Source organism: Enoplosus armatus, chromosome 24 (genome assembly GCF_043641665.1).
Source record: "Enoplosus armatus isolate fEnoArm2 chromosome 24, fEnoArm2.hap1, whole genome shotgun sequence".
NCBI lineage: Eukaryota > Metazoa > Chordata > Actinopteri > Centrarchiformes > Enoplosidae > Enoplosus > Enoplosus armatus.
Window position 1 is genome coordinate 7,948,201 of NC_092203.1, and position 8,145 is coordinate 7,956,345.

Genomic DNA, 8,145 nt, shown 5'->3' on the forward strand with positions numbered 1-8,145 from the left:
TGCTGGACCACAGGAAGAAATGGTTGAGCTGATACCACTAAAATGCCAGACACGGGGGGAGGACATCTGTGAGGCTGTGCTTGATTGTTTACGAGCCAAAGAAATAAAAACAACCCACCTAGTGTCAGTGGCTACCGATGGGGCACCGAGTATGACTGGAGCGCACAGGGGCTTTGTGGCCTTGCTGCAGAAGTCACTGGATAGAAAGCTGCTGACTTTTCACTGCATCCTGCACCAAGAGGCATTGTGCGCGAAAACTTTTCCTCCAGAATGCACAGAGGTCATGAATGTTGTTATTCAGATTGTCAATAAAATAATGGCAAAAGGTTTAAATCACCGCCAGTTCCGTTCGTTACTGGATGAGGTGGAGAGCACATACTCTGATCTCCTGCTGCACAACAGAGTCCGGTGGCTGTCCAGAGGAGAGGTGCTGAAACGTTTTGCTGCATGTCTGGGAGAGGTGAAAACTTTCATGAGCAGCAAAGGGCTCACCTTTCCTGAGCTGGAACAACCAGAGTGGCTGGAAAAGCTGCACTTCATGGTGGACATGACAGCGAACCTGAACACGCTGAACACAACTCTTCAGGGGAGAGGAGGCACAGCGCTACACATGCTGGAGGAGGTGTTAGCGTTTGAGCGCAAACTGACAGTTTTAGCCAGAGATTTACAGAGAGGCACACTGTCTCACTTCCCCTCTTTAAGGGAGTTCAAACAAGCTCACAAGGTGATCAATTCAGAGTATTTACAGTCTGCAATCACCACAATGCAAGCATCGTTTGGGAAACGATTCCGTGAGTTCAGAGAGGAAAAAATCACATTGTCCTTCCCCGTCACTCCCCTGACCATCGATCCATCCCTGCTAAATGTGACTGCATTTGCAGGTGTAAGTCAACCTGATCTGGAGCTGGAGCTGGCTGACATAGCTGACAAAGACATGTGGGTGTCCAAATTCAAACGCTTGACAGAGGACCTTGAAGATGTTGCCCGTCAGAAGGCCACTCTTGCTCAGAATCACAAATGGAGTGATTTTGAGATCCTTCCAAGACCGGACAAACTTGTGTTTGAAACATGGAATGCCATCCCCGACACCTACATGAACATAAAGAAATATGCCTTTGGAGTCCTGTCGATCTTCGGATCCACATATGTATGTGAGCAGCTATTCTCCACCATGAACTACATTAAAAACAAACACCGCTCACGCCTCACAGATGACAGCTTACAGTCCTGCGTAAAGATGAAAGTGACTTCGTACAGCCCCGATTTGCAGACGCTGTGCGCAGAGGTTCAGGAGCAGAAGTCCCATTAACCAGGTAAAATAAATATTTATGCAGATATTTTGCAAATATTTATTTTTCATTGTTTAGTGACACAGTGCTTTTTTTCCCAATTTATTTTTTAAATTCAGGTCAAGGCTCTGAAAGCCCAAAGGCGATATAAGGATGACGGCTCACGGCATTCTTTTGTTTTTGTTTGCTACATGGATGATTTAAGTTCAGCTTTTTAATTTATTTGAAAGAGACATTCAGACATTGTTATTATTTTTTCAAGAATTCAAAATGTGTTCATTACATAGATAAAATTTAATTTTCTCTGTAGCACTTCGTGGATTTCATAAGCAACACACTATAGTTGTTTATACAAAGTGTAAAGGTAAGAAAAAGCAATATATACAGTGTTATCTCCATTTTAGATAAGATAGCCCATCTTCAAAAGAGTAGTCAAAGCACTAATAAGTGTATGGCTGGGGTGAACCCCGAAGCGTGAAAGGGAAGTTGTTGTTTTTTTAAAATATTTTTTTCTTTCTTTTTAATAAATGCGGGGGTTTTTTTCATTTTAGATGTCAAAAAGTATTTGCGGCTCCCAGTGTTTTCTTTTCCGTGGAAACCGGGTTCAAATGGCTCTTTCGGTGTTAAAGGTTGCCGACCCCTGCTCTAGACCATAGAAAGTCTGTCAAGAGGCTGTTTTCGCCACAAAAGTTTCAGCCAGGCAAGAAATCAACTAGAAAATGGATTTAGTGTAACGTTGAGTTGTAGATGTTTTCATATTTTTAATGTGTTCTTTTTCAGCTGTTCCTGCTCTGTCCCCTGCTGGATCCACCACAAAACTTTTGTTTGACACAGTGGAGCTGGAGGCCACCGACAGCAAGCTTGTGCTGGCTGCGCTGCAAACGCAGACAAAGAAAACAGGAGAAAAGTGTGCCGGAGCAAGGCATCTCTACTCCAAAGACCACAATCGTGAGCCCAGACATCCTGCAGGGGAGAGGAAAGGCTGAACCTGTATGCCCCATGAAAGGCAGAAACTCAGTGTACGTAAAAAAAAAAAAAATTGGGGGGTCAGCAAAAAGGTCATGTGAGCATTGGTGGTTCAGTGGTAGAATTCTCGCCTGCCACGCGGGAGGCCCGGGTTCGATTCCCGGCCAATGCAACATCCTTTCTTATTATTGTACCAACTGTTATTGTGTAATGGTCAACAACTCATTTTCAAGTGCATTATATAAAAATTAATTCAGGATTTTTTGCCTCTTAATCTGAAGGTTGTGAGTTTGAGTCTCACATGTGTTTTGTAAGATGTGTTGGTTTGTCTTCCAGTTGAAGAAGATGTGGAAGCCAACGTGTGCCCCCCAGATTGACAGGTTCGAGGAATTTCCATAGTTGACGCAGTGGTATTCAATGTGGTAATGTGAGCATTGGTGGTTCCTTTTCAGGAATATTGTACTTTAATCCTTTTTATGGAGTCAGTACAAGGATTTTGTCCAGTCCCTGGTGCATGATGGACATGATGTAACACCTTAAAGTCACAGCTAAAAAAAATTTTATTTAAACAAGTTTGCCTGCATTATCAGCCTCGTTGGCGCAGTAGGCAGCGCGTCAGTCTCATAATCTGAAGGTCGTGAGTTCGAGCCTCACACGGGGCATGTTTTTCTTACTGCTTTGCCTGAAATTATCTGCAGACATGTACACAACTGTGTTGGCAGGGTGTTCGCATCCTTGGGGCCCAAAGACTAATGGATGTCTTTACCTGATAGTTTCTGTTAGTTCTCTGCCAGACTTGGTGAGAAACTGGCAACTCCCTCCACACCAGAAGGAAAACTATACATCCTTTTTCTCCAACACAGTGATATGTCTTCCCTCGAGCTTCCTCATCACATCAGTTTCCATCCAGATCATGAAAATAAGGTGGGTCATATTTAGAAGGCTGCAGTTATTTTTTCAGTGTGGCCAATACCTATTTAATCCTTGAGACAGTGATGTCTTCTCACTAGCTGATCGTGCCACGTCAATTTTAGGAGTAACATTTAGTCAGTTAAATTGTCGTCCAGTCCGTTACGCAAGCGGTAGGTCATTGAATTGGCTTATGAATGGCCTCGTAGAAGGTGGTGAATGAGTTAATGTGGTGCTCAAGTATTTGTGTGGGAGCACAATTCCCTGGTCGGTAAAGCGGCAGTTCCCCTTTGGGTTCTTCGGGGGGGCGGGGTTTTCTCCTGGTAGTGTTGCGGTAAATGTAGTTGGAGGAACTGCTCGGGAACACGGGCATAGGCTCGTGTAGGTTGCCAATAATTGGTCACCCTTTTTGTTCTGTCAGTATTCACTGCGTAAGTACCAGCCACTGTCACTGCACTACTAGGGGTGAGTTATGTTAGTTAGATTGGGATTAGGTAGAGGGGATTTGTGCTGTTTTTTTGTGGGCATGTTGGACCCTGTATGCACCTTGTTGGCACTTGATTGTTATTTGAGTTAATTGAGGGCTATTCTCTGGGTTGCTTGGTGTAAGGATGTGTTAAGGATTTTGGACAGGTGTACAAAAGAGCAGCTGTCAAAGATAGTAGATCATTATGAAGTTGAGATTTCTGATAAGCGGAAGGACACTGTTAAAGGTGTTTTGAAAGCAAATTTCTGGATTTGTGGAAGAAACTACAACGTTTTTTGTTTTGTTTTTTAAGGCAGAAAAAATAGTCTTTGTGAGCATTGGTGGTTCAGTGGTAGAATTCTCGCCTGCCACGCGGGAGGCCCGGGTTCGATTCCCGGCCAATGCAGCATTCTTCTCCAACACAGTGATATGTCTTCCTTCTAGCCAATGGTGTTATGGCAGTTTAAGGAGTTAAATAGCATATATGTTAAGTATCAGATTGGACTCAGTATCGGCAGGTAAAGGGGCCAAAATAGCTTGTTCAGCATATCCCTAAATGAAACACATGTTGAAAACTTGTGTAGGCCTACTTTTTTTCCACACAGAAAATTGATCATGAATCGATGCACAGTTTTGCTAGCAATAATGCACAGTCTACCAGGAGACACAAGTCAGAAGATGCTGGTGTTGATGAAGCTTGAACACAACAGTTTTCACTCACCATTTCAAGTCAAGGCCACTATTTCTACTGGGTTGTGGGCCTCGTTGGCGCAGTAGGCAGCGCGTCAGTCTCATAATCTGAAGGTCGTGAGTTCGAGCCTCACACGGGGCATGTATTTTGTTGAATCCTGTACAGTCAAGTAAACAAAGTACTGGCAGGATTTTCCCATCCTGGAAGCCTCAGAACACACAGTCAGATTTACTTGCTAGTTTCAGGGGGCTCTATAATGGCTTTTCATGATTTTATTTTGGCTCCAAAGACTTAAAATGTACAAGGTCTACTTGTACCAGGACAAGTTGCTTTTCTCTGGAGCTCTCAAAGTTGACCTGCTTTTACAAGCTAAAGGTGCCACATATACAGAGAAACGCTGAAACAAACAAAGGGCAAAAGCATAGAAACATGAAGGACGATCTATTTTATTTATATAGTTGGTGCAGCAGGCAACGTGCCACACTGGGCATGTAATAGATGTACAGTTTTGCCTGAAATGATCTGCCATACAAAACTATCAGTGTTTGCAACTTACTGATCATACAAATGCATGAGTAGTTTGAGAGGTTTTAATGGACATTTTGAGACTTAATTTCAGTATGAAATGTGGTGACCAATGTAATCCATAGTAAGAAACATAAAACCAAACTGAACACAGCTGCCAGTTTTGGTTAAAAAAAAAAGGAAACGCACTCTTCAGAGCGATCTTTTATGCCTATAGGCGGTGAGACTTTGATATCCTAAATGGATTTTAGGTGGAGTCTGTCAGTGTTTCTCCTCTTTGTCAAATCACATCATGAATGTGGGTCTTAAATGTCATATCTCTGTTTCCATAATAAGGCTTCTGCTGATGTTCACTTGTAAATGTGATAATGTAATATATAAATAAATAATGTCACAATTAAGACATGAACCAGACGATCAGATGTGTCTACAGTAATACATTTCATCCCGGGGGAGAATGTCTGCACTGTTTTCTGTGAAGGGCAAACATTCATAGAAATTTCTCCTGTGTTACAGACATCCACATACACAAAACCAGGGCAGGTGTACAAATGAGTAGCCATTGGATATGGAAACTCACCCTGACTCTGCCCTTCATAACTGTGGCCAGAGAGGTTTTCAGTGGCCACAGAGGACAGAAAGCCCAAGTGAATCTGAAAAACAATGCAACACTACACCTAAGAAAGATTATTTTGAATGTTATTATTTCCTGAAAAATATCTCTTCTCTATATTCTCTATTACTTTAAGGGGCTATAATCAATATTATATTCATAATATATATATATGAACCTACAGAGAATCTCCCCTCAGCTTTACTGAGCTTTGTAGCAAGTTTCAGCTCATTGTTTAATTCCCCTGCCCACAACTTTACTGTTCTGGTTCATTCTCACTGCTCTCATAGCGCCATTTTTGACTGCAGCTGGCAGCAAGGCAACAAAAAAGCTCTAAAAACCTACTGTGCACCACCTGCTCAGCACCAAACAGCAGACAGGCACAGTTAGAAGAGCCAGATATTTCCATCAAGAGTTGAAAGAAATTAAAAAGAAGCTGAAAGGAGAATAAATATTGGACTAACATTCATCAGGTGGTCGGAAACGTGACTCCAAATGAAGGTTAACGTTGGTCCATAACTGCTGGATGTGTAAATAAGCAACTTGTTTCAGTTCACCATATCTGAATAACTTAAAAGGTGATTATATGTCAATGTTGTGTTTATAACTTATACAAAATAATCAGTTATTGCAGGTATAAAGGCTAGGTTTGCATTATTTTTAATTCTGTATTTATACAATTGTCAGGTTCCAGACAATTTCTGGCTCCAGACATTTGCCATGAGGAAAATGTCAGCATACAGTGTTTGCACTACAACCTTCAAAACCCACTTCGACGAACCTGACAGGCTGCACCAGGCATCACTGCTAGAGACAGACAGGAAATAACCCCGGACCTGAGGGGTTGTGTTTATTTCATTTCATTTTGTCTTGTATTACATGCAAACTGCAGAATGTATATATTTTTTAAATCTACAGTATACAATTTCAGCATGTTGAACTTCAGCACTCAAGAACCAAATTTGAGGAACACCCTGAAACTGACATGCAAAACGAACATTTCCCTCCTCTGTTGCAAAAATGGTTATGAAGACGAAGGTTTATTCTGGGACAGAGTCGCTACTGAGGTTATAATGAGATCACTGTACCTTGTGGTGTTGCAGGGACCTGCAGTGATTGCTCTTGTACCACTGTTAATACTCATATCCACTGTGATTGGTCTTCATAATGAATCTCAAACTCTTAAATGTTGTGTGTTATTTTGTTTGTTAGTTTGTGGACAAAATAAAAGGAACACCTCATCAAATAATCTAATACAACCAACCCACCACAAACCTCACAAATTCAATCGAACTTAAGTCAACACCTGACACAAGTCTGACACTTCTGTATATCATCTTCTTTAAGGGATCATTTGTTGCATTACATTAGATTATACTGTCAGGTGTTCTGGGTGTTTTGTCCACACCCTGTTTATATAAACAATGATGAAATGATCTTCAAAAAACAGAATAAATGCAGAAAATCTATAAAATCTTCAGGAGCCTGGATTTATGGTGACATTTCTTCATATATAGAAATTGTTTTCTTATTGTAATATAAATGCATTTTGTGTTGATTGTTATATTCTTGCTGTAATATTATGTAGGTTATTTTCTCCATGTAGAATTAAGTCACCATTGATCAAGAGTAAAATGTTATGTGATTATGAGCATTTTATACATTTAAACTCCTTATCAGGAGAAGCTGAGGCTGTTAGGAACAGTCTTGGTTAAATGTTTACAGAAAGTAAGCTTACGTCTCTCTGTTTACTTGCAGTTTCAACATTACGCAACCTTTGGAATCACAACTCAGAGTGGAACTTTCCCATAGCTCGCCCTCCCCTACAGGTGTATGTGATGTATTCATGAATAGCCGTAATGCTGACATGTTGGAAGTGCTCTGACAGGCATGTTTCAACTCTTTGACTTTTCTTCCCTGTCACTCCAGCAGCACATCAATCATACCTGCTGTTATATGTTTACAATGAGAATCTGTTGCCAGAAACAGATAGGTGGATCAAAATGTGTGTGGTTGTTGATGTATAAAATCTGTATAGGGGGGATTTGTATAGAGCCTCTCTAGCCTTTGGCTGAATTCTACCCAAAAGGCAGAACAAGCTGGTTCAATGTATGAGGAGGTGGTTCAACTTTATCTTTGTGTCAGAACTTGTTTTGCAGGACAGGTTGTCATGTACTATCCATCAAAAAGTTATTTGAATACAGAAAATATAGGCAGAAACCTTTCTAAAATGCAGTATACTGTATTTGCCCTGAGGACAATCAGTCTTACTTAAGTTTAGAATTCATGTATATAGGTGCAAATATTACATAATCATTTAATTTGTTATATATTAACCAAAAATTAGCAAATAAACAAGGAAAATACCTATGCTTAGGGCAGCTTGAAAGACAATCAATACTGTTTAGTTTATACAGCTTGCTTATAGTAGCACTTACCAAACAGTGGGGTCCAAGAAAATAAATAAACACAACCCAGAGTCTAATGCTGCCTTAAAATTCTTCATAAATATTGTAAAACAGACATTCAGACCGTGGACATTTTATTAAAGTGATAAATAATGTGTAACACGCTCATTTACTAACATTAGAATTGTCATAACAATGTGATCAGTTAAGAATAACGATTAATATCTGAATAAATCGGATGTTTATAAGTAAAAAGTTGAACTGACGTACTTGGATAC

At 40.6% G+C, this 8,145-nt stretch overlaps 4 non-coding genes across 4 annotated transcripts; all 4 read left to right on the forward strand.

The window, feature by feature from the left end:
- The first annotated feature begins 2,356 nt into the window (after positions 1-2,356).
- Positions 2,357-2,427, forward strand: trnag-gcc (transfer RNA glycine (anticodon GCC)). Its single transcript has one exon. It is a non-coding gene; the product is annotated as a tRNA-Gly (tRNA).
- A 417-nt stretch (positions 2,428-2,844) lies between these two features.
- trnam-cau (transfer RNA methionine (anticodon CAU)) lies at positions 2,845-2,917 on the forward strand. The gene has a single exon. It is a non-coding gene; the product is annotated as a tRNA-Met (tRNA).
- Positions 2,918-3,965: 1,048 nt separating this feature from the next.
- On the forward strand, positions 3,966-4,036 carry trnag-gcc (transfer RNA glycine (anticodon GCC)). The gene has a single exon. It is a non-coding gene; the product is annotated as a tRNA-Gly (tRNA).
- A 353-nt stretch (positions 4,037-4,389) lies between these two features.
- trnam-cau (transfer RNA methionine (anticodon CAU)) lies at positions 4,390-4,462 on the forward strand. Its single transcript has one exon. It is a non-coding gene; the product is annotated as a tRNA-Met (tRNA).
- The last annotated feature ends 3,683 nt before the right edge of the window (positions 4,463-8,145 follow it).